A 25806-nucleotide genomic window follows, 5' to 3' on the forward strand; every position below is an offset into this window, starting at 1 on the left:
GTATGGGAGAGGGAGAAAAATGACTCCCTATCCACCTCCTCCATACCATGCATAATTTTTCCAAGCTAAACAATCCCAGTTGATGTAACCTTCCCGCATAGGGGAGATGCTCCAGCCCCTTAATCATTTTAGTTGCCCTTAGGTCAAGCAATTCAGTTTCCAATAGTTTTCCTAAAATGCATTCTGCCAAGGTGGGAGTAAAATGGAAGCCAAACATGAATGTGCTGGATACCAAGTGTGCCCCTTCTTGGGGCCATGCTGCTGAATCCACTAAGTTGCCTGACCCCTCCACTAGCTGCTAAAACCATTGAGCCTCTCCTCCAGAGGAAGGGATCTTTGCTGACATCACTGAAGGACTAGCCTCCTTCCTGTTGAAATGACTAAGCTCCCTGCTTGCCCGAGAAGGGTACCATCAGTGGGTGCTTCCCCTCCCCTAGTCACGGCTCCCTGCTTTCCTTCCTTTTTACCTGGGGGATGTCTTCACGAGGGATTTCCTGTGGCTGGGGTGCATTGTGAGATCCTTCGCATTGAATGACATCATGGCCAGTGCACTCCCAACCAGCCTCTTCCATCTTTAAAAAAACAACAACCCATAGTATCTCACAGTTGTTCTACTCTGTTCTTTTTAGTTAAAGTGGCTCTCGGGCACATTTTTAAGATTTTTAAAAATTAAGACAGATGCTGCACAGTGAAATGCCACCCTCCAGCACCATCTCTATTTGGGTTCAAAAGAGCGGATTTGTGTTTTAGATACTCTCAAATCAGCTAACCCTCGAACAATCCATGACTCCAGGTTTCTGCGGGCCGATCTACACCAAGCAGGATATAACACTTTTAAAACGGTATGAAAACAGTATATGTAATGAGTCCTGGGCCTGAACAGTTGTCATAACCCTTATAAACAATTATAAGCAGTAGTGTAGATCCTGCCCCAAACTCAGGAAGCTGCAAGTGTCCGACCACTGGCGCTTGTGCATTCGAAATGATGGCCGACACACTCTGCTAAGCCCCACAGAGAAATTCACCTACGGTGGCTTGGCGTTGCGTACAAGCAGGGCCTAAGGCTTTGACAAGGTGGAGGGGCTGAGGCCACCTGGGCTGGATTTGTCCTGCTGGGTCAGGATTGAACCATCCCTAAACAAAGCCCTTCTGTTCATGACTTTCTTCCCGAGAGAGACGCCAGGCTCTCTGCTCTGTTTATAGGCAAGGTGAGTAATCGGCCCTTCTTCCTTTATCAAACTAACTTTCTTTCTTTCTTTCTTTCTTTCATTCATTCATTCATTCATTCCATTTATATACCACCCCCATAGCTAGAGCTCTCTGGGCGGTTTACAGAAATTCTAAAATGAGATAAAAACAAGTATACAAAATTTACAATTCTAAAACACAGAACATACATACAGACATGAAACATTAAAGAGATGTTTAAACATTAATTGATCTTCTTAAAGAGAAGATCAATCCCGGCACAGATGGCACCAGAAAAGGGGGGGGGGGAAGCTTATTATGACACTCACTTGCCAGTACTGTCAAGCCCACAGGGTGAGAAAACAGAAGGTAGATGCTTAAATTTTGCGATTTTAGTAATGCTTTTATTTAATTTTCAGTACTTGGAATTCACATGAAAACTATGATGTAATCAGAAGAGTCAAGATTCTGTTGCTTAGGTGGGAAATGGACATCCCGAAGTTCTCGTACATCAGTAAGACCACAAACCTCTGCTCAGTCACTTGGGAATAGGCCTCTCATTCAATTCAGTAAGACTTACTTTGAAGTAAACATGCATCCTATCAGGATTTAAGAATGCAATAATCTGGAGCTTTTGTCCACGATGCTATTAATCCCTTGTATCTTCTTTTGTTTTCATTGCCGAATTGAGATCCAAGCTCAACACAAGAGCTTTTCCATTCCTGCTGTACTGTTACATATCCTCTAGACGCCGATGTTGTATAGCAGAATAACATAATTACGCAAGTAGGAAACTACAGTTCTTTCACTTTGAGAAATAATACTCCATTTCCCGCATTCCTTTTTTTAAAAAAAGTGCTCTTAAAAACGGAAGTGAAACTGGAGGGTCTCATAACATTATGAGTAAGGAATTATGAGTGCACAATAAAGCCTCATGGAGAAAAGCTCATGGTGTGGTGTAATGTTGTCCTGCACACATGTACTCCAGAGTAAGTCCCACTAATTTCAGTAATACTTATTTCTAAGAAAAAGTGTGCTTAGATTTATGGCCTAAGGCACGAAGAAAAAGACAGTGGCGTGCGCCCTGCCTTGCTATTGATGCGATTCAAGCAATTTCTACTGGTAATCCATTCTCAGAGGGACCAGGGCCATCTGTGCTTCATTGAACAATACTCCGGATCCAGTCAAGATAGCTGTGGACCTTGGTATAGATAGCGGGCTCCATTGGTTTAGCACAAGGAAAGCCCCCCAAAGATACAATCCCCTGGAGTTCTCCACCACAGACAAGGGGTCCTCCAGAATCACCCTATGGAGAGAACAGAACACACTCTGAAATATGTAGTTGTGGCTTGGACTACAGTAGTGACCTGGCTTGGACATAAGAACCGGCACAAGGTTAATGCAGCAGCTACTAGTATATAAGGTTTTTCATCTATGTTCATCTGTTTTCCATTGTGTATGTATGTATATGGAGTGAAGGAATGTATATGCAGAAGTATATAGAGTATATGTCTTTCCAATGCTTCATGAAGCGTTTGCTTTTTAACATTTAGTAATTGTCCTCTCCTCCCTTTTGATGAATTAGTCCAACAATTTTCCAGATAACTATTCAGTTGTCTTAACCGCCATCTGAAAGCAACAACTTCTTGCCGTGTTTAATACTCGTGTGTCTATTTCTCTCTTCGGGACTGTTTCTTGTAACAAGAATATTATGGGGCCAGAGTTGGGTGGCTGGGTGGCCTACTTTACAGAAGACATTCCTCTGTTTGAAGAAAACAGTCCTCTTTTTTTAAAGTGTCCTCTCTTTGAACATCTCTAGTCCAAACGCAGTTTAAAAATAAAGGACTCTAAGAAGGAAGAGCAGCAGCGCTCTTGAAGTTGCCCATCAAAACTTAGCACATGTCAGCAGTCTGAGGAGGTACACAAATTACACATTATGGTGAGGAGTATTTCTATTTAAATTATTATTAGAATTTCCAAATTTGCATCTATACTATACATACATGTGTAGTAGATGTTATTGTGCTTTATGTATATTATGCACTTGTATCATATGTATTATGCTGAAATGTATGCAGAGCTAATTTAGCCTACTATATTAATTTGCTGTTTAAAATAACTCTGCTACTTTAGCATTCATTCATTCATTCTTTCATTCATTTATTACACTTATATACCGCTCCCATAGCCAGGGCTCTCTGGGCGGTTTACAGAAATTCTAAAATTAAGATAAAAACGAGTATACAAAATTAAAAATGCCCAAACACAGAAACATACACACATAAAGCATTAAAAACTGTTAAAAAACTAAACATGTGGGTGATTAAGATGTGCCGCCATATGCCTGAACAAAGAGGAAAGTCTTAACCTGCCACCAGAAAGATAGCAGTGTTGGCTCCAGGAAAGCCTCATCAAGGAGATCATTCCATAGTCTGGGGGCCACCACCGAAAAGGCCCTGTCCCTCGTTGCCACACTCCGAGCCTCTCTTGGAGTAGGCACCTGGAGGAGGACCTTAGAGTTGAACGTAGTGACCAGGTATATTCACGTCGGGAGAGGCGTTCCGTCAGGTATTGTGGTCCCAAGCCATGTAAGGCTTTATAGGTCAAAACTAGCACCTTGAATTGGGCTCGGAAACATACAGGCAGCCAGTGCAAGCGGACCAGAGCAGGTGTTATATGGTCAAACCTTCTGGTTCCCGAAATCAATCTGGCCGCTGCATTTTGCACGAGCTGCAGCTTCCGAACCGTCTTCAAAGGCAGCCCTACGTAGAGTGCATTGCAGTAATCTAACTTGGAGGTTACCAGAGCATGGACAACTGAAGCCATGTTATCCCTGTCCAGATAGGGGAGTAGCTGGGCCACCAACCAGAGTTTGTGGAAGGCACTCCTTGCCACTGAGGTCACCTGAGCCTCAAGTGACAATGATGGATCTAAAAGAACCCCCACAAGTTTGCTCTCATTTGGTGATGCGTAAGGGCTCAGCCCGGGCCACTGTAGCTCAGTTGGAATTCTGGGCTTGATGAAAGAATTGTCAGTTGAACATCCTGGTCCACGTGGCTTTCATGGCTCTGGCAGCCGACCTCCCTTCCTTTAGAATCCTGTCCAGAGGGGGAAATGCTTTACCTGGCATGAATCTTGGCCTCCTTGCAGGACTCCTGCACATAACATGCTGTCAGTCACTGGCAACCAATAATTCGCATAATCACACATGGAATTGTTGTATACCTGGATGTCAACACAATGAGGAACGACGGGGAAAATCACTGAAAAACAAACAGAAAGGGCAAGATGGTCTAGCAATATAAGGGATAGTGTGTTTTTTTCTGGGTAAGGGAGTAGCAGTGTCACTTTAAAAAATGTGGCCATGTGCAATGCCACAACTCTGCTATGTTGCAAAGCACCATCTTCGTTTGGGTTCAAAAGTGTGGATTTCTGTTTTGGAGTCTTCCCCCATTCCAAAAGTGCCCACCAACCCAAAACAGTTTGGGGACCCCTTGGGTGAGGCAAAGGCAACACCTCAAAAAGTCCTTTCCACTTCTAGGGGGGCAATGATGATCCAACACAGAGCTTTCTAGCACGACACAGCGTGACCTTAGGCCTGGTCGGGTTTCTGGCAAATGCCTCCATGTGCAGACAACCATGCATGGGCTGTTGTTCTTACGGTTAGCAGGTGTGATTGAGCCCCAACCCATCACAGTGCAATCTGTTCCTAGAGGGACAGGGGTGTTGGGCAGGTCGATGGGAGCAATGTACTCGTTGTAGTCAACAGGTCTGTTCAGTTTGACCAGCATGATGTCCTTGATTACAGAGTTGGTGCTGCTATTGTTGGTTTCAGGGTAGCATATTACTCTGACACTGGTTCTCAGCTGTTCATGCCCTCTTGGCGCTGTGTAGTTGTGCATTCCAAGCCTTATCTTGAGTTTGCCACTACAAGAACAACAAAAAAGAGCTCAGATCTCTCAAAGCAAGGCCCAAAATGGGCAACTTGACTACATTATTGCTTGGGGTGGAAATTTCTCCTGGTGTCTGGCCTGGAGGTGGTGTCATCAGATGCTCTGCTGTGCATCCTCCCTCTGCACTGGGGGTGGGGAACCTCAGACCTGAGGGCCAAATCTGGCCCTACTGCAGTCCCACTGAGATCCACAGGGATTCCCCTTTGCCCTAATCACCCAGTGGTTGGGAGTTCCCCAACCTTTGCACATATTTTCCCTCCCGCTCTAAAAGGTTGAAAAGCCTCTCCTAAGGCTAAATTATTGGCAGTAAAAGCTGTAGGCGAAAACATGCTGTTTGGGGTGTGTGTGTATTTTTGCTCCACCTCTTAACCTTTGACCTATCCCCTTTGCTTCTGCCCCCACCCCCCACCAGAATGTGGGTCCCAAGAGCCTCTATGAAATTGCAGTGTGGAAGCAATCCACCACTTGGGTCGTGAAGGTTTCAACATAACCTTCGCTGCTAAACATGCAACATTTTTGACAGTGATGTCATGAGTTCCTCTATGTGAAAAAGTTAAATTGGGATTGTAACATGTCTGGGAAAGACCCTATTAGCAGGACCTTTCCTTCTTGTTGTGTGACTCCCCCAGGTTTGTATCAGGAAAAGTTATACAGAAATTTACTTTGATGTAACTTTTCCACATGGAAAAGTAAAGAGCTGATTGAACCTAAAATCTTGTGCGAGATCTGAAACAGAATTCTAAACATATTTGTTGGGACCTTAACACAGGAACATAGGAAGCTGCCTTTTACCGAGTGAGGGCACTGGTACACCTAGACCAGTATAGTCAACACAGACTGGCAGCAAAAGCTCCCTGGCATTTCAGGCAGGATTTTTTTCCAGCCTTACCTGGAAAAACATCCCGGGACCTTCTGCAAGCCAAACAGCCTCCCTACCCTACAAACCACTCCGCTCACCTTCCGTAGCAATGAGCAGCGCTGATCACCCACTCGTGGTTGAGCAATGCTGCAGAGCAGAAGGACCCGCTGGAGCTAGTGAGTATCGCGAGCCAAGGATGGTTAGTCTCACTGCATTCTTGCCCTCCAATGATCCTCTTACGGTTTGCTGACACTGCAACACAGACCCAAGAAAGCTCACTGTCCATCTGGGAAGGGCACCAGCGCTCCTTAATAGGATACTTCAATACCTCTAAAATCACTCCCCCAAATAACTCATGTGTGTTTCCATTTTGAACGTTTGGCGTTGAAGAACACAGTTCAATATAATGCCTGCATTTCACAGTTAAGGGCACAAGCATATGCATCACTAGGGGCTTGTCCACCTCTTGCCAACAAAGAGCTTTATCACACCAGCGTTATACTGTGCAATCACAGCGAATTGCATGCAAAGGACTCAGAAGTTTTCCACCTTATAATATGCTTTGATTGGGAAATACTCCCATGCATCCTGCTTTAATTGTGCTTCAAAGCAAAAAGATTCGCCGTATTTAGCCCCTACTTGTTGAGCGTATCTTCCGAGCCGCTGCTGGGGCGCAGGAGCAGGATTTTAAAGAAATGCTTACATCTGCATAAGCTTTAAAGATAAAGACACCAAAATTGGCACATTAATAGATATTAGGGAGAGCTTTAAGCATACCAAATTTGAATTGAATTGGGTCATCCGTTGATTTTTTATGATTTTTTTTACATTTCCCCCCTTAAACTCACTTCCTGGTATGCAAAGGATCGCTGCCTCCCAGTAGCAAAAACAACAACAATGGCGAAAGCTTAGCGCTACGGGGATAATCCGAAGGAAGCAGGTAGGTGGGATGAAGCTTAAAGTAAGCCCTGAAGCTGGAGAAATTTCTGTGAAATTCCCAACTGCCTCTTCACAGGGAAACAAAAAGTAGGGCTGTGCTCCGCTTCTCTTCAGTTCGGAGAAGCAGGAGTGAGGCGGCCTGATTCGCCTCTGGAAAAGGCGGAGGTGAAGAGAGTCGGAGGGGCTGGGAATCGAGGCGAAGAGGATCGCCTCAGTCCGGAGCTCCAGATGCAGGTAAGTGGGGGGGAGGGGGACTCAACTGGCGGCGGCGGCGCCACAGTCCCTGCGGCGATGGCAATGGAGCCAGGTAAGGGGGAAGGGAGGAGGGAGGCTTACCTGCATCCATCATGGGCTTCAATTGAGGCCCCGGTTCAATTGAAGGCCGAGGCCTCTTCCGGCTTCAAGCCAGGGCCTCAATTGAAGCCCGCGATGACGGACACAGGTAAGGGGGTGGGGTGGCTTATCCGGCGCCGGCGCCGTCCATGCGGCGATGGTGGCGAAGCCAGATCTCGCTCCGCGGAGTGGAGCAGGGGACCGGCGGAGCAGCGCGAAGAGGATTGGGCCCGATCTGGATTTTCCAGGTCGGGCCACAAAGCGGATCGAGGGGGAGGTCCGTGCACAGCCCTAACAAAAAGGATGCCTAAAAGGGCCAGTAGCATTTGAGCACAGCATTAGTTTCAGCACGACTGTCTAACCCATGTCGCGCACAACAGTAAATGTGCACCCAACTAATATGCAATTAAAGGAACATTAAAATGTAACATTCAGGTGCAAACCTTTTCAGGCAGTAACACAGGTCATTTACAAACAAGCACAGCTGCCACACCGCTCTCTCACATGCAATAGTTGATGCACATAGACGGTCCCCGCGCCCTCCCTGCTTTGCAGTCCCATCGCATCAAAATGCTGCTTCTTACCAAAAGTCGGCAGCAGTAACAGCAAGACAGGCAGCAATTTGGTGGGTTCCATAGCAGCAGATCTGCCTGGCGAAGTGTCCCTATGTACTTTAGAAGCACGGACTTTGTCCAGCCACTAAGACAATGCAAAACAAAATGTTCATCTGAGCTCCTTTTTTATACCTGCCATGAGTGGGGTTGACCCTCATCTCTGGCACCACCTGTGGGAATGCATACAATCAATCATTCCCAGCGCCTTCATTTCCCGACATCCAGGCCAACAGGAGCAACCGCATTGGTTAATCCAACCTAATGGGTGGCTCTTGGCTTCCTGGGGACCATTTTCTCCAGTTTGTTTGGGGTTGGTTTGGATCAACAATCCATACCTTTTGGCCTGGGATCACATCCTTGGCCTGTGGATCATCTTTCCTGAAAATGTGGATCTGGCCCTGCCGTTTCCTAAGTGACAGGCACACTCAGTTTCTCACAAATCAATTGGGCAATGCCCCAAACATATTTAAGAAATGATTTCTCTCTAAACTAGTACTTCTACTTCATCTTGATGTTCTGAACCCAGCACCCTTATTAACATCTGAATGCCCAATGAGACCATGCGGCAATCCACCCATACCTCCTCGAAGGAACTACAATACCTATTTCAGTGGTATAATCAATTGCCTTTCCTCTAAAAACTGAAGGTTCCAACCATCCAGATAGTCTATTTCTGGTTGCCCCCTCCCCACAACATACAACACGGTGCCACTAACCACATCACGAATTGCACGGTTGTTTGGCTCTTACACAGAGCGTGACTGTTGAATTCCTATTCAGTCTTCTCTAAAATTGCTCCCCCCACCACGTTTTTCAGAATATGTTCTGCTGTTGGTGGTTTCAGTGTTATTGCTTTAACAGGCCATTCATCTTTTCATTGAACCCCACTGGTTGGGGATAATGGGAATATGGAATACCCATTGAATCTTCCATTCATTCGGCCATCCTTGCAGTTCTGTGCAAGGAAGGTGATTTTCACTTCATATTTATTTATTTATTACATTTCTATACCGCCCAATAGCCGGGGCTCTCTGGGTGGTTCAGATTGGATTTGAATGGGTATTTCATACCTTCCTGTCAGAAGGTGTAAACACTTTGCTAAGCACACAGATACACCATCAAATAAGCAGAAGAGGCATCTACCGTTGCCACTCAGTTACTACCACAAACTGAATTGGAAAAGGGGGCCTGATATGACGCAGCCACAGATTCACAGCCACCAAAGCTGTGTAGAGAAAAAGTTGGGACTTAGCCTGACTATTTCTGTGGGAGCGAGGTCAATACGTCTCTTCCGCCATCTGATCTCGCTCCAGGGCTGATCCAGGGAGCAGTCCTGGAGTAAGGTGACCGGCGATTGGTCGCTGGAAACCAGGAAAAGAACAGGGGGGAAGCTCCAGTACCCGGATGATCACCAGACGGGGTAAATAATATCTCAGGGTTTGGGGGGAAGGTGGCATTAGCTCGGCTCCATGAAGACAGCTCCCTAATTCACTCAATGGTCATATAATTCGATGTAGATGTGCATAAATAGGAAACATTACAGCAACCTGCTTGCCTGGATGGTTAGGATGTGCTTTCATCTTCCCAAAATGTTATATTCCAGGATAAGATGCAAACTCATCATCGGTCATTATCAAATATTCCAGTACTCAGTTGGGCTCATATATAGGTGACACCACTACATTTAAACTGTACAGGTACCAGTACTGGGGAAAAAGTGGGAAATAATAATAATAATAATAATAATAATAATAATAATAATAATAATAATAATGGGACACTCCTCCTCCATACAGACTCCATTCTGTCTCCTTATATGGGAATCATTCCATCTTCTAGCAGTGTTGCCCTGACAAATCTGAAAGGTATTTTTCTATTCCACAGACCAAGCAATTTGCAAGATTCCAAGGAATAGACAAACATAGCTTGTCTACTGTTCTTTGTCTATTGGTCTTGGTCTTTGTTACCCAACCCAGTGATGTTCATACAAGCCCCTTAACACCACGGGATGATTATTTCTACCCAACAACTTGTCTTTCACAGACAGACAGACAGACAGACAGACATAGTGGTTGAGTTATCCTTGACTGGTGCCTCTTGCTGTACAGCCTTGGACCCTGGTATCAAAATCACTTGTTGGCAAAACCCCAGGGAAACAGCCTTCAGTTCAGGCAAGAGTAAGGAATAACAGGAGTAAGGAATAACAGCTACAGCCCTATCACTCTACTACGTACACACAGGAAGAAAGATCCACAATTTATAACAGTTGATTGGGTCATCATTTACCACTCTCTTTGTTGTCTCTTCCGATATAGAGAAGGTTATTAGTCTTGATTAGGGGTGTGCACGGACCCCCCGCTCCGCTTCACTTCCAGATCCACGATTTGCGGATCGGGCCGCTTTGCTCCGCCCCCGCTCTGCCCTTGTCCGCTCCGCTCGGAGCTCCGGATCCGGATCCAGATCGGAGCTCCGTTTCCCCCCCCCCCCCATAGGCTTGCATTAACTTAAAAAAGTATACAACTTTTTTTCTGTGAAAGTTAGAAACCTCAAGTTTGGCACCATGACACCTCATGGAGGTATACACACGCACGCCAAGACTCAAGGCAATCCCATCATCCCCTGATTTTTGGGGAATTTATGAAAATCGGGCACCCCATTCACATCCCTTTCCATAGCTCCATCAATTTGCACATTAGAAACCTCAAACTCACCACCGTGTTGCTGAATAAACAACAAGAAGAACTTTTTTAAAAAGGCTATATCTGTCTTTTACCAGCAATAGGGGGACGTGCCCAGGGGAGGAGGAAGCAGCAGCTGCCAATTTGACTGGTGGTCAACCAGTCTTTTAAGAAGCAAGGCTGTCAGTTCAACTCATGAAAGCCATTGCTCCACCGCTAAGAAGTGGAACTGTCACTTCAACTCATGATAGGCATCACTCCACCACTAAGAGAAGTAGACCGCTCACTTCAACTCATGATAGGCATTGCTCCACCGGGTTACTCTCTTTGGAAGGCTCTAATGGCCCTCCAAGTACAGGAGAGAGTGGGGGCACGTCCACAAGCTCATCCCCTTGCACCACATCTTTTCAGTTGTTCCCCAAAGTTAGGGTGGGTAGCAGTGCTGTGTTTCTATCTCTTATTATTGGCTTAGTATATGATTTCACAGGTTGTGTTTGTGCATTTGGTGGGGCTACTGTTTTAAAAAACACTGGGAAAAGTCCGTTCAGACTAAGAAAGAGAAGTTCCCAGAATCCCAAGTTACCTGTTTTGCCTATCCCCTCCTCCAACTTTGGGATCATGTGATCATGACCGGGAATTGATTCTGCCCCTCAGCCCTTCGGAAAAGGTATTTTCCCCGCCGTTTTTTAAAAAAATTCTAGCGCGCGACCCGCACCACGCAGAGAGGTGAGAGTAGTCTCAAAATGACCCCCATCCACAAGTCTCTAAGCACAAGAATTTTCAGAAAGATAGCATCAAAAACAACACAGTTATCCCCCTTTCTTTTCTGCAGTGCAATCCTATGGGCAAAATGTTTCAAGATGGCGATCGGAGCGCTCCGCGGAAAGAGAAGCGCTCCGAAAATGGCGCTTCTCTTCGCCTTGCTTCTAGGGGTCCGCGGTCCGCTTCTACTCCGCCTCTGGGCAAGGCGGAGCAGGCCAATTCGCTCCTGCTTCTGCGCTTCTAATCAGAGCGGAGCACATGCCTAGTCTTGATGCCCCTCTCTGCCATTCTGGCATTAGCTGTTGAGAATGCATACAATCAATTACTCCCAGCACCTTAATTTCTATGCAAACAGGAGAAAGAAACATTGGTTAATCCAGCCTAGTAGGTTGGATTAGGCTTCTCGGTAATAATTTTCTCTAGTTTGTTTTGGACTGGATTGGATAAACAATTTCCCACTTTTTGGCCTCAGATCAGGTCCTCGGTCTGTGGATCTAGCTCCTTGCTCTCTTCACATTGCCTGATCTGGCCTTGCCATTTCCTACATGACAGGCACACTGAGTTTCTCACAGATCACTTGTGAAATGTACTGACCAAATTTAAAAAGTGCCTTCGCTTTAACTAGCACTTCATCTTGATGGTCTGAATCTACCAACCCTCCTAAAGAATGTATTTATGAGGCAAATCCATCTGTCATTCACCTGGGGCATTGCAATTCCAATTCTCAGTGGTATAATTACTTGACCCACCACCAAACGTAGTCATATCTTTGGGGTGACATAACTTTGCTGTAGCAGTATCAGGTGTAACTTTCATTGGTCTACATCACAAGGTTGGATCCAAATTGGGCTTTCTTCCCAGTCAGCTAATCAAAGTGGTGTTTGGGCAAGATTTTGAACCATGTGTGGTATATGCTACCTTCAAGAACCCATTGAGACATCACTCTGGGAGGTTGGGGTCTGCAAGTTTTGGGATCTTTTCAGCATACTGGTCTTGCCCACTTTACCTGTAAAAACCTGTAACTGTTGGGTTGAATTCTTGGGGAAGAATCTTGGGAATTAATCTCTCACCCTCCTTTAAAAAAAATATCAGTATTCACACTCCACTATCATTCTTACTTGCTTCAGCAAAGTTACCACATCTAGCACAATTGCAATACTTCCTTGAGGAAGTTTCTCCGTACAAATATGAACTCACACAAGCCTTTTATTGGACATACTGTATAATGAGATTTTTAAAAAGTGGATAGGAAGACCATCAACTCATTTGAAATGTGGTGTTGGGGGAGAGTTTTGCGAATATTGTGGACTGCAAAAAAGACAAGTGGATTCTAGAATAAATTAAGTCAGAACTCACAAGTGAAAATGTTGAAATTGAGGCTATGTTAGCCTCGTGTGGCGCAGAACGGTAAAGCAGCAGTTTCTACAGCTGAAACTCTCCCCACGGCCTGAGTTCGATCCCGGCGGAAGCTGGTTTCAGGCAGCCGGCTCAGGTCAACTCAGCCTTCCATCCTCCTGAGGTCGGTAAAATGAGTACCCAGCTAGCTGGGGGAAAGGTAATAACGGCCGGGGAAGGCAATGGCAAACCACCCCGCTATAAGGCCTGCCAAGAAAACGTCAGCGAAAGCTGGCGTCCCTCCAAGAGTCAGTAAAGACTCAGTGCTTGTACGAGAGGTTCCTTTCCCTTCTTTACTTTGTACATATAATGAGAAGCAATGATTCATTAGAAAGACAATAATGCAGAGAAAACAGAAGGTAGAAAGAAAAGAGGAAGACCAAACAAGAGAGGGATTGACTCCGTAAAGGAAGGTATGGACTAGGGGTGTGCACGGACCCCCCGTTCCGCTTCACTTGCAGATCTGCCATTTTCCGGATCAGGCCGCTCCGCCCCGCCCCCGCTCCGCCCACTTCCGCTGCGCTCCGCTCGGAGCTCCGGATCCGGATCGGAGCTCCGTTTTCCCCCCCCATAGGCTTGCATTGAAAGCTAAAAAATTATACAACTTTTTTTCTGTTCAAGTTAGAAACCTCACGTTTGGCACCATGACACCTCATGGGGGTATACACACGCACGCCAAGTTTCAAAGCAATCCCATCATCCCCTGATTTTTGGGGAATTTTTGAAAATCGGGCACCCCATTCACACCCCTTTCCATAGCTCCGTCAATTTGCACATTAGAAACCTCAAACTCGCCACCATGAAAGCTTATCCAGGGATACATATGCACGCCGAGACTCAAGGCAGTCCCATCATCCCCTGATTTTTGGGGAATTTATGAAAATCCAACACCCCTTTCCATAGCTCCGTCAATTTTGCACGTTAAAAAAAACCCTCAAACTCACCACCATGAAAGCTTATCCAGGGATACATACGCACGCCGAGACTCAAGGCAGTCCCATCATCCCCTGTTTTTTGGCGGGGCTTAAACCTGCAAAATTTGGAACTTCCAAAACTCCAAGTGAGCGCAGGAAGGACTTCTCCCCTGAGTCAAAGCCACACACACACAACATCCCTGCGAGGTGGGCAGGGGAGGAGGGAGGGAAGGCAGGCAGGCATGCAGCTGGCATTTCTGGGGGCATAAGGAAGTGAGCCAAGGATAAGCCAGTAATGCATATAAAATGGAATAAATCAATAAATAAACAAAGGAGGGGTGGAATTAAAAGCAGCAGTGTTGCTGAATAAACAGCAAGAAGATTTTTTTAAAAAAGGCTATATCTGTCTTTTACCCGCAATAGGGGGACGTGCCCGGGGGAGGGGGAAGCAGCTGCCAGTTCAACTCAAGACAGCCACCAACAGCTCTGAGATTAAGAAACAAACGCTCACTTCAACTCATAACAGGCATCGCTCCACCACTAAAAAGTGAGCATTCACTTCAACTCATGATAGGCATTGCTCCACCGTTTTACTCTCTTTGGAAGGCTCTAATGGCCTTCCAGTGCAGGAGAGAGTGGGGGCACGTCCACAATGAGATGCCCTAGGGGAGCTCATCCCCTTGCACCACATCTTTTCAGTTGTTCCCCAAAGTTAGGGTGGGGAGCAGTGCTGTGTTTCTATCTCTTATTCTTGGCTTAGTATATGATTTCAGGTTGTGTTTGTGCATTTGGTGGGGCTACTGTGTTAAAAAACACGGGGAAAAGCCCGTTCAGATGAAGAAAGAGAAGTTTCCCAGAATCCCAAGTTACCTGTTTTGCCTATGCCCTCCTCTAACTTTGGGATCATCATGACCGGGAGCTGACTCTGCCCCTCAGCCCTTTGAAAAAGGTATTTTCCCCCCCGATTTTTTAAAAACTTCTAGCGCGCGATCTGTACGACGCAGAAAGTTGAGAGTAGTCTCAAAATGACCCCCATCCACGACTCTCTGTGCACAAGAATTTTCAGAACGATAGCTTAACCCCCCCCCAGTTATGCCCGAGTCTTTCCCTCAATGCAATCCTATGGGCGAAAAGCCGAAAACGCCGTTTGAGCCGCGCGGTTGACCCGATTTTCAAAAAAATATAGCACGCGACCCACACGACGCAGAGAGGTGAGAGTGGTCTCAAAATGACCCCCATCCAGGACTCTCTGAGCACAAGAATTTCCAGAACGATAGCTTCAAAAACAACCTAGTTATGCGCGATTATTTGCCGCAATGCAATCCTATGGCGAAATGTTTTCAAGATGGCGACCGGAGCGCTCCGCCTGAACTAGGAGCTCCGAAAAATGGTCGCTTCTCTTCGCCTTGCTTCTAGGGGTCTGCGGTCCGCTCCTACTCCGCCTCTGGGTAAGGCGGAGCAGGCCAATCCGCTACTGCTTCTACGCTCCTAATCGGAGCGGATCACACCCCTAGTATGGACATGAAGTTAGAAGATCTGAATAGGCTGGTTTACATCAGATGTGAATTGAGGTCGCCAATTCATAGGGTCGCCATAAGTCGAAGCTGACTTGAAGGCACATAACTAACTAAGCCTTCAATTTCTTATTAGCTGGGATGACAAACTTTCTGAAAGGTACTAAGGGGAGATCTCAAACCAGAACCATCAGTGGCCAGCCTTGTGCACCTTACCTCCGCATTATTGGCACTCTGAGCCTTCAACCAGCCAGCCAGGCCAGGCATTTTAGAGAAAGGGTACCTTCTAGGCTGCAGTACTGACCAAAGTATTGTCAGCTGACTCTAAAGCTTGAAGGTGGTCAGCTGACATTGAGCCTTTCTACGCCAAGCTTTTAATGTGCGCTCATGATTGCTCACTCACAGTGGGCTTCATCCCACGTACCCTTTGCCCTCAAATTATCCCCATAGCATAAAGCTGTCATTGTTGTTAACTAAATCATCACACACACCCCACTCACACCCAGGCGGCAGCACTCCTAAGATCCTTTGCATACCAGGAAAGGGTTTAAGGGGGGAAATGTAAAAAAAACACACATTAAAAAATCAACGGATGACCCAATCCAATTCAAATTTAATATGCTTAAAGCCCTCCTTAATATCTATCACTGTGCCAATTTTGATGTCTTTATCTTTAAAACTTACACAGATGTAAGCATTTGTTTAATTTGTACTTTAAACATAGCAAATCCTCCTCCTGCTCCCCCAGTGGCCGCTCGGAGAACAGCAAAAGATTCGCTCCTAAAGAGGTAGTTAAATAGGTTGGTTCTTTTATATATGAAGCACAATTAAAGCAGGATGCATGTGAGTACTTCATAGTCAAAGCAGATTATAAACTGGAAAACTTCGGAGTCCTTTGCGTGCAATTCACAGTGATTGCACAGTATAACCGTGGTGTGATGAAGCTAAGTAGCTTGCAAGTCATTTATATGACATCCTTCTACTCTAAGGCCTCTTCTGAGCTTTGCAACAATTATTGCAGGCCCCCCCCCCACTAATTACAAAAGGGTGGTATTTTTTTCTGAATTGTATTATAGCACCCTCGTGTATTTGCACAATTCCGCTGTGCCACATTGCCACCTAGTGGTTTTATAGTGGAATATATAGTAAAGCAGAGGGGGGAAAAACCCTGGACAAGAGTGAGCTGGAGCCTTGACATTGCAGTGAGCAGCCGGATAACAGACTGAGCAGGTATACAGGCCACCGGGTTGCAATCCCCCATGCCCTGCTATGGTGAAATGGATTGTCTTTATATTTAAATTTTAGCTCTTTTAAAAATGTTCGTCGATGCAGAATTTATGCAAGCTTTTGCCCTGGTTTTGGAGACGTGTAAGTGGCCATCCTAAGGCACCTCAGTGGGCTGGAGCCAAGGGTAGGCAGACTTGGGTACAGGTTGAAGGCCCACATCCCAGCAAGGGCCCACACTGGCAAGAGCCCTCTGGACCTACGCCTCTGCCTTACACTTGCAGTGTTCAGCTGCCTCTCGCTCTGGCCCGGACAACAATGGAGGTGCGAAGGAGGAGCAGAAGGTGGCCCTGCCTACGTGTTCCCTGGCTCTCTGCCTGTCAAGCAAGCAAATGGTAGCGATGTTGAGAAAGAGAAAGAGGAACAGCTGGTGACAATGGTGAGAAGGCGGAGGGGGTCCCTTGAGGGTGCCATGCTCAAGGGCCTTCCAAAATGTGGAAACAGCACCGGCAACATCTCTCATAAGGCAGCAACACAGACCTTCACCTAGCCCAGCCCTTCCCTACATGGCTTCACTTCTCTTCTGTCCAGTCCAATATTTGATTTCCAGTCTGACCATGCCTGTGGCTGCTACTTCTTGCTCCCGGATTCCTCTTTGCTTGATCTGGTGCCTGACCTGCACTTTCTACACTGTCGTGAGCCGCCTGCATCCCATCCCTGATTCTGTAGAAATCAGGAATGGGACCCCTCCATACCCACCCACCCACCCACACCCACACCCACACCCACACCCACACCAGCCTTTGAGACTCCCCACACCACACAAGAAAACAGTAACACTTTTTTCCACGAAGAAGAGGGGGGAAACAAATAATTTATTTTAGAAATGGATTATTTTAGAGAGATCTGTATTTGTGAACTCAATGGTTTGCAAAACCCTTTTTTAATTTTTCTTCTTATTTTACAGTTTCCACTCTGGCAGGTTCTCCTGTGCAAAACAAGAAAGTAAAACTATTCCAGGTTGTGAGGGATCCACAAGCAGGATGCTTCTACTGCCCCCTTCCTCCCCGCCCTTGTCCACTCGGCCTCTCCTTTCTTCTGGCCCCAATTCCCACCCCACCCAGAGGGAAATAGCAGGCAAATGAGCTGCCATCTCCTTCTTGTTCCCCTTTGCACTCGGAGACTTTCTCCCACCAGGGCAAGAGGGCAGGAAAGAATGGCACAATGAGCAATAGCAAGGCCAAAGGCTCTAGGAGGTAGTAGTGGGCCCCTTGCTGAGTTGTGGGCCCAACAATGGCGACTCCTGATACCCGCCATGAAATTATGATACAGAAGTTTATATAAGAATACAGTAGTGTAAGGTTTATTACTTGAGATCTACCTGACCAATTTTGCTCATTTTTTATTTTAAACCAAAGCTTGAGCAGTGTAGATGAGAAGAAAATTTTGAAACTTCAGAAAAGTTTAAAGCTTGAGCTTTGGGCAGCTCAGGATGGGAGAAAGGGGAGGGATGAGGCAAAGGGGGGGTTAATGTTATGCCCCACGTGGTGCTAGTAAAGTAACATGTGACACATTATGTGAATGCACTTGTAATTATGTTTACTCCTGTGAGTTCTTGGAGTCCTGGGCCAATGAAAGGAGGGGCGCTTAATGTTGGGAAAGGGGCTGAACAAAAGTCAGTTGGTGATGGGATAGGAGGAATAAAAGAGGAGGAGAAATAAATAAAAGAACAGCAGAAAGAGAAGAGAGAGAAAAATCTTACATCATGTGTTTTCAACCTCAAATTTCAAGAAATGTTTAATCTTTTTGAAAAGAGATTTTTTTTTGTTTTCACCTTTGCTGATTTATTTGTAGTACGTTTATTTTAGAAGTGTAAAATTGTTCATTCCACCAGGAAATCAGACAAACGTATTTTTTCCAATCATTCTCAGACTACCAGTCCTTATGGCAACACAGGATTTGCACTAGTCCAGAAAAAAATATCAGGCAAAGCCACCCTTGGGTTCCAGAAGTAAAGATCATTTACTTGGCTAAGTGTTTGACTTCTACCAGACAGAAATAATTCCACAGCAATCCAGCAATTCAATTCCTCATCAATAACATTCTTTTATGGCATTAGGTTGAATTTATTATAGCAACTTCCCGGATCCAGTTGCGAAAGCTGTTGACCTTGGTATAGATGCCAAGCCCAGATGGCTCACCATAAGTTACAATCCCTTGGAGATGTCCTTCACAAATAAGGTATCTACCAGAACCACCCTATTGAGAGAACAGAACACACAATGAAATATCTAGTTATAGCTTGGACTACTATAATTAGCACCTAGTGCTAATCCATAATTTATTCAACCCACGAGTTATTGAATTCTGGGTTGTCATGATGCGTGAATGTAGCTATGCTAATAAACCATGGTTGTCAACTGCAAACAATTCAGGAAGAGAACCCATAGTTTCATTAAAGATTGTGATTGCTAGGTTGTTCAAATTGTGGGTTGTCATTACAACCCAGAAACGGGCATTGTTCATGGGTTGTTTGTCCATGATACAATGGACCAGGCAAGGGTGGTCAAAAACCCCAGCCATTCTACCTGCCAGTACTGCAGTGATGGAAAGACATCTTGGATACAGGGAAGGAGTGGGCAGAGGAAGAGAAATACAACCAACCAACTCAGGATTTTTTTTTCAAACCTTGGCATTTTTCCAAGACTGCTGAGATTTCAGCAGTTTGGCTACGTAAGACTTGGCACTCATTACTATATAAGTTTTCTTCTTCTGTGTTAGTCTGGTTTCCATTGTGGTGTGAAGGAAAGTTTGTACAGGAAAAATATGGCACCAAGTGTCCTACTTTAGAGAGGACAGTCCTCTTTTTGAAGGGTTCTCAGATTGTCCAGTTTTTTAATGTGTCCTCTATTTGATGGGCTCTCCATTCCAGGTCCAGTTTAAAGTTAAAGAACCACAAGAAGGGAGAATAGGCAGGGGCCTTGACTGAACAACGGAGTGAGGAGGCACATAGCTCACCTGGTCAATTTTCCCCATTAGGGTGAGCTGTATTTCTATTTAAATTCTAATGATTATTTCTAAATTAGCATCTATACTATACGTAAATTAGCATCTATGCTATACATATGTATATCTGTTACTTTATGAATATTGCGCATACTTACAGTATATTACTATGCCAATATATATATGACCCTATACATTAATTGACAAACTGTATTAATTCTAGAAATTCATGCGATTATAGCTGGATAGTGTGCACCTTATTGACATAACCTGTTTTCTTCCTGTAGCAATTGGGTTAATTATATGTCCATTTAGGAAAAAGCAACTGGGGCCATGCTGCTGTTTTTTGAGTTGTTCTTTTTGAATTGTTTATATGATACAGTACAGAATGATCTCTCCTATAGTGTAACCCATAGGGCGCATTATTTCAATAAATGTACACATTATCCAGCTATAATAGCATGAATTTCTAGAATTAATACAGTTTGGCAATTAATGCACAACGTCCTTGTACATTCTTTCATTGTATTCACCTTGTGAGGGTTCCTCCTGTGTATTTTTGAAATATATACTATGGCAATCTAGTGTAGTATACTAATTTACCATACGCTGTTCTAATTTAATGTATAGTATGCTAATTTAGCATGCACTATGTTAAATTAGTATATGCACATTGGTGACATCTTTTGCCCTCTTTTTGGGGGTGATGCATTTATGCTTTTTTGTTAATGCGTAAGGGCCCAGCCTGGGCCACTGTAGCTCAGCTGGAGTTCTGGGCGTGATGAAGGAGTCACCAGCTGAACATCTCATGGCTCTGTGATCCGACCTCCCTTCCTTCTGAATCCTGCCTACAGGGGAAAACTACTTACCTGGCATGAATCTTTGCATTCTTTCTGGATTCCTGCACATAACATGTCGTCATCAATTCCCCAAGCTGGATAAGCATCATTACAAACACGATTCTCGAGTATGTTGATGTTAGTGCACTGAGGAACCATGGGCACTGAAAACCAAAAAGAAAGGGCAAGATGGTTCAGTAAGATGCTTGCAAGGGATCATTTTTGCAGTGTAGAGGAGTAGCTGTGTTAAAACATCTGCCCATGTGCAATGCCCCTTCCAGCATTTGGGGAACTTCAAGAAAGGCATGCTGAGTGGTCCCACTGAACCTGCAAGAGGGTTATGGCTCAGTGGCAGAGCCCCTCCTTTGCATGCAGAAGGTCTCAGGTTCAATCCCCAGAATCTCTCGTAGGGCTGGAAAAAATTCTGCCTGAAACCCTGGAGAGCTGCTGCCAGCCAGTGTTGACAATACTGGGCTAGATGGATCCAGAGTCTGACTCAGAAGAAGGAAGCTTCCTATGTGTGCTATGTTTCTGTTAGGGTGGCCCTGTGTCCTACTTTACAGAGGGTAGTCCTCTGTTTCAAGGGACTTCCTATTTGAAGGCCTGTCAGCCTAAGCCTAGCTGAAAGATAAAGAACCACAGGGAAGGGAGAGCAGGAAGGGGCCCTGACGTTAGCACCTGGACAGCTGAATGAGCAAGACACATGGGTCACTTGGTCACACTCTCCCCCACTATAGCGGGCTGAATTGTGCTTTTATTTAAAGTACAATAATTCCTTCAAATCAGGCACCTGTACATGTAAATTAGCATCTGCAAATTTTAGGTTGATCTGGGTCCTCGTTTCCCCTGTGCAAGCGGTGAGTCTTACTTTTGATAATTGTGGTTGACTCCCAACTCATGACCCTGCATTCTGTTCCCACGGAGACAGAGGCGGTGGGCAGGAGGATTGGGGTGATGTGCTTGTTGTACTTCACAGGGCTGTTCAATTTGATCATCATGATGTCGGCGGCACTGAAATCCAAACAGCTGTTCTGGGGGGTGCTGGCAGTGTCAGGGTGGCACAGTGTGGCCACACTGACTCTAGTCTGTTCATTCCCTCTTAGCACGTTTCGGTTGTGCAGTCCAAGCCTTATCTCGATTTCGCCACTACAAGAATAACAGCAAATTGCTCAGAGATCTCTCAAAGCAAGGCCCAAATGGGCAAGTTGGACTACATTATTGCTCGCGATGGATATTAGTCCTAGGGCGTCTCTGAACGAGCAATTTATAGCCTGCTCTTGGCTGGCCACTCACAGACGTTTGTGGGTCGATTTTATGACTTTGAGCTCCATCACACCAGCGATTTATCACACACTCACTATTCCTGGTATGTGGATTTGCAGCGCGGGACTCACACGACGCCATCCCTGTCCTGCACTCATCTCGCCTCTTCCCCCCTTGTTGCATTTTATTTTGGTGCGGGGAAAGTCTAGATTATTTTCCCCTCTCGCTTTTTTCTTTTTCTGGGGGCGTGTGTTAATGGAGTCTTGCTGATGAAAGGGGATTGCAGGGAGGTTCTCCTCCTCCGGCATGTTGTCAGAGGGACTTGTTAGTCGGTTGAATGGACTTTTTAGTGCTCCAACTCCCCCCCTCCAAATTGCCTGCAGAAACGGAGCCCAGATGAAACCTTACATTAGTAATGGCTAGATAACAAAGCCAGAGCAGGGAGTGGGGAGGAGCCCACGCCCATCAGAGTACCACAACCAATGAACTGAAGAAGAAGGGGCGGGATGGAATGGAAGTGAAAACCAGTGAAAACCCATGTGAAAGGGACTGTGGGTAAGGGAGTCCAATGTGAACAAACAGGACACCTCCCGTACTCTCCTCCCCTTCTTCCAATTTTAAAAAGATCAGAGATAAGCTGGAATAAACCCTTAATAGCTTGACATTGGCAGTGTGTAAAGCTGGCATTGCACTAGGAACTTGATGAGGGAGGACTTTCACTGCTATTGGAGGGAGAAGAGGGTAAAATGCCTCCTTGCAACAAAGGGAGGCAGATCTGATCCCCCCCATCAATATCACCTGCTTAAGTTCAATGGGGTGTACTCACAAGTAAGTGTGCCATGGGGACATAGAGGGTTTTATAAGACCACAAGAACAAGACCTTTCATTATGATGATTATAGTTGTGCTGGGTTTAAATCCAATGTGACTCTTTTTAATTATTTTTTCTTCTTTCTGTTGGTTTGGGATAGTAGTTCCCATGTGTCTACTCAGAAGTAAGTCCTATTATGTTCAATGGGGCTTACTCCCAAGTAAGTGTGCCGAGGGTTGCAGAATGCAGCAGATGAAAACAAGGCTCCCCCCTTTGCACACGTGCCAGGGAGAGAGGGAGCCGCTCCCACAATTCAAATGTTTAAAGGAGCTGTGGGGGAAAAGCAGGATCCACATTGTCACCCCTGTGGAAATTGACTTTTTCTGCGTGGAAAAGCAAGGAACTGTACTCCGTGGAGGATCCCATCAAAATGCACACAGTGGTTGCTAATGGCCATGAAAGACTGAACTTGAAACCTTGCCCCAAATCGGAGACTGGTATTCGCTGACACCTTAACATCCCTCACCTTTTGTAGCATTGAGCAGCAGTGAGTACCCAGTTGTGATCCAGCAATATTCCAGAGCAGTAGGGCCTTTTCGACTCATAGAGTAGCACAAGCCAAGGGTGCTCAGCCTCATTGCATTCCTGGCCTCCAACGATCCACTTACGGTATGCTGACACTGCAACACAGACCAAGTGGTTCATCAGATGAGTGTTTGATCACACACTCGCTACTGCCCATTTACGGATGTTCAAATGTCCTATAGAAGTAGGGTGACCATATGAAAAGGAGGACAGGGCTCCTGTATCTTTAAGAGTTGCATAGAAAAGGGAAGTTCAGCAGGTGTCATTTGTATATATGGGGAACCTGGGGAAATTCCCTCTTCATCACACCATTTAAAGCTGCAGGTGCCCTGCCCTCTTTTAAATCTGGTCACTCTAGTATAGCTCCTGCAGCTTTAACTGTTGTGATGAAGAGGGAATTTCACCAGGTGCTGCATGCATACAAATGACACCTGCTGAAATTCCCTTTTCTATGCAACTCTTAAAGAAACAGGAGCCCTGTCCTCCTTTTCATATGGTCACCCTATATAGAAGATGACGTCCACCTTCCGGGCGCCTCCTATTCAATTTTCCATTGCAAAACAGACCCCTTTTAATCTAACTTTTTTTTTAATGGAATGTGCTGTGACCTGCTGTGTGCAGAAAAAGTGGCACGATAAAAGAAAGCCCCCCTGAATGGGCCACATGATCTTTGTTTACTTCTTCTTTCCACTCCGGGCAGAAAGACAGAGTAATGAGGGACAAAAGCAGGGGCGGAGAAGCAACAGTAAGGAAACACAATTTTCCCCCATGTGATTACGCTCCAAGAAAGCTCATTGCCCCCCTGGGATGGGCGCCAACGCTCTTCAGTAGGATATTGAAATACCTTCAAAATCACTTCCCTAAGTAACTCAATGATCTCTTTCACTCCCCAAGAAGATGGGCTAAGAGATATTTCACATGTGGGTTTGCTATGTCACCCTTCAGTGTTGAACAACACAGATAAAAGCAAAGAGTAATGACTGCATGAGACGTCCCGCATGAACATTTGAAATGTGCTTCGGCACTGCTAGTTACACATCTGCCTAGCATACGCTGCACACAACAGCCCATCGGCACCCAAATAATATGCAAGTCATAGAAAATCAGAATGTAACTGTCAAATGCAAATCGCTTCAGCCAATAACACCAGTCACTTACACAACCGCACACAAACAGAGCTACTACACAGCTCTCACACATACAATTGCGAGTGCAAGAAAAACGGATGCCTATAAATTGTCCCCCAGGCCTCCCAGCTTTGCATCCCATTGAAAAGTCAGTTCTTACCCAAAGATGGCAGCAACAAAAGTAGGAGAGGCAACAATTTGGTGGGTTCCATAGCAGCCGATCTGCCCAACAAAGTGTCCCCACGTACTTTAGGAGCGAAGAAAAAGTTCAGCGATTAAGACAACGCCGCACCTGTGAGAATGCACACAACCCATCACTCCTAGCGCCTTCTTTTTCCCCACATCCAGGCAAACAGGAGAAACAGCTTTGGTTAATCCAACCTCATAGGTGGCTCTTGACTTCTTGGTGATAATTTTCTCCAGTTTGTTTTGGGTTTAGTTGAATCAACAATCCACACTTTTTGGCCTGGGATCAGATCCTTGGTCTGTGGATCTAAATCCTTGCTCTATTCACATTGTCTGATCTGGCTGTTAGGGTAAAAAACCCAACCAGAAGGGAGGGAACAGGAAAACCAAACAAGTCCAGATTCAGTGACCATTTCTTCATTGAACTATACGTGAAAGAGGAAACTCACCCTTGACGGATCAAAGACGAGCTTTTCTCCCCATCATCCACAACCAACATCTTTTATGACATTCCCTGCCTCTCCTGATGAGCTCATGGCTCCTCCCTCCCCTTGTAGATTGCAGAGTTATACATTTCCCATAAATGAAACTATTTCTAACAGCTAACAATACATAATATTGTGACAACTATGCCCTTTTTTTGTAACTTACCGTACCAGATAAGCCCCCCCATGCAAGGGCGGATGAAGCTGACTTTGCTGCCCAATGGGGGTGTGGTTCGGGTGATAAGGAGCGGTGCGCCAAAGTGTCTGGGATAATGGCAACTTGGATCTGGGTTTGAAACCTTAGAAGCTGTGCTTTTGGAAACTGCTACATTTGCTGAGCAGACTAAACCCTGCTCTGGGGGTGGTGAGTGCAGGGCAACCTTGAGCAACCGGCCAACTGCATTCTGATGACTCTTTATTAATGAAAAGAGGGAAAGGAGGAGGGGTCTGGTGGCAGATCCTTGAGTGCTTGGTGTACACTTTTCCCCCAGAAAGGGGGTCTTTTGGTGGGGGTCTTTTGACCACCCAAACCTTGCTGTTTGCTAATTGACAAGCACACTGAATTTCTCACAAATCACATGTGCAATGCACTGACCAAATTTAGGGTTTTCCAAACCATTACAAACATTATTCATGTTGAAGTAGAAACTGACCCAGCACTGGCTCTACTTTCTATTTTTGGGAATGCCAATAGAAACATTATTCCCAAAGCCTTGGTCACCCATTTGCTGGTTGCAGCCAGGTGGGAAATTGCCCAATTCTGGAAAAGCGACAGACCTTTTGACCATCAACGCTGGTTTGATAAGATTTGGAAACTAGCTTTAAATGATAAATTGACACAACATAGCAGGTTAGCAAGAGGAGAAATAACATCAGACATATTTGTGGAAAACTGGTTGGACTTTTTCACTTTTATTAATGTGAATCCTGGCGAACCTAGACCCCCAATGACTCAGGAATCCTTTTGGTCAGAGGTTCTAACTTAACCTGCATCTTTTTCTGTACCAAGTGCTTATTGAAGGAATGAACACCCATGCTTTTTTATAGTGGTGCTGTGGGAACATTTATATTGTTGTTGAGTGTTTTCTTTTACTCTGTGTGTTTATTGTATTTGTCCTTACTTGAAAATCAA

At 45.4% G+C, this 25806-nt stretch overlaps 1 pseudogene; it reads right to left on the reverse strand.

Annotated features, from left to right (window-relative positions):
- Nucleotides 1-2293: 2293 nt before the first annotated feature.
- LOC134408366 (transmembrane protease serine 9-like) lies at nt 2294-24215 on the reverse strand (annotated as a pseudogene).
- Nucleotides 24216-25806: the final 1591 nt, after the last annotated feature.

The sequence above is a fragment of the Elgaria multicarinata genome, chromosome 13 (genome assembly GCF_023053635.1).
Source record: "Elgaria multicarinata webbii isolate HBS135686 ecotype San Diego chromosome 13, rElgMul1.1.pri, whole genome shotgun sequence".
Classification (NCBI taxonomy): domain Eukaryota; kingdom Metazoa; phylum Chordata; class Lepidosauria; order Squamata; family Anguidae; genus Elgaria; species Elgaria multicarinata.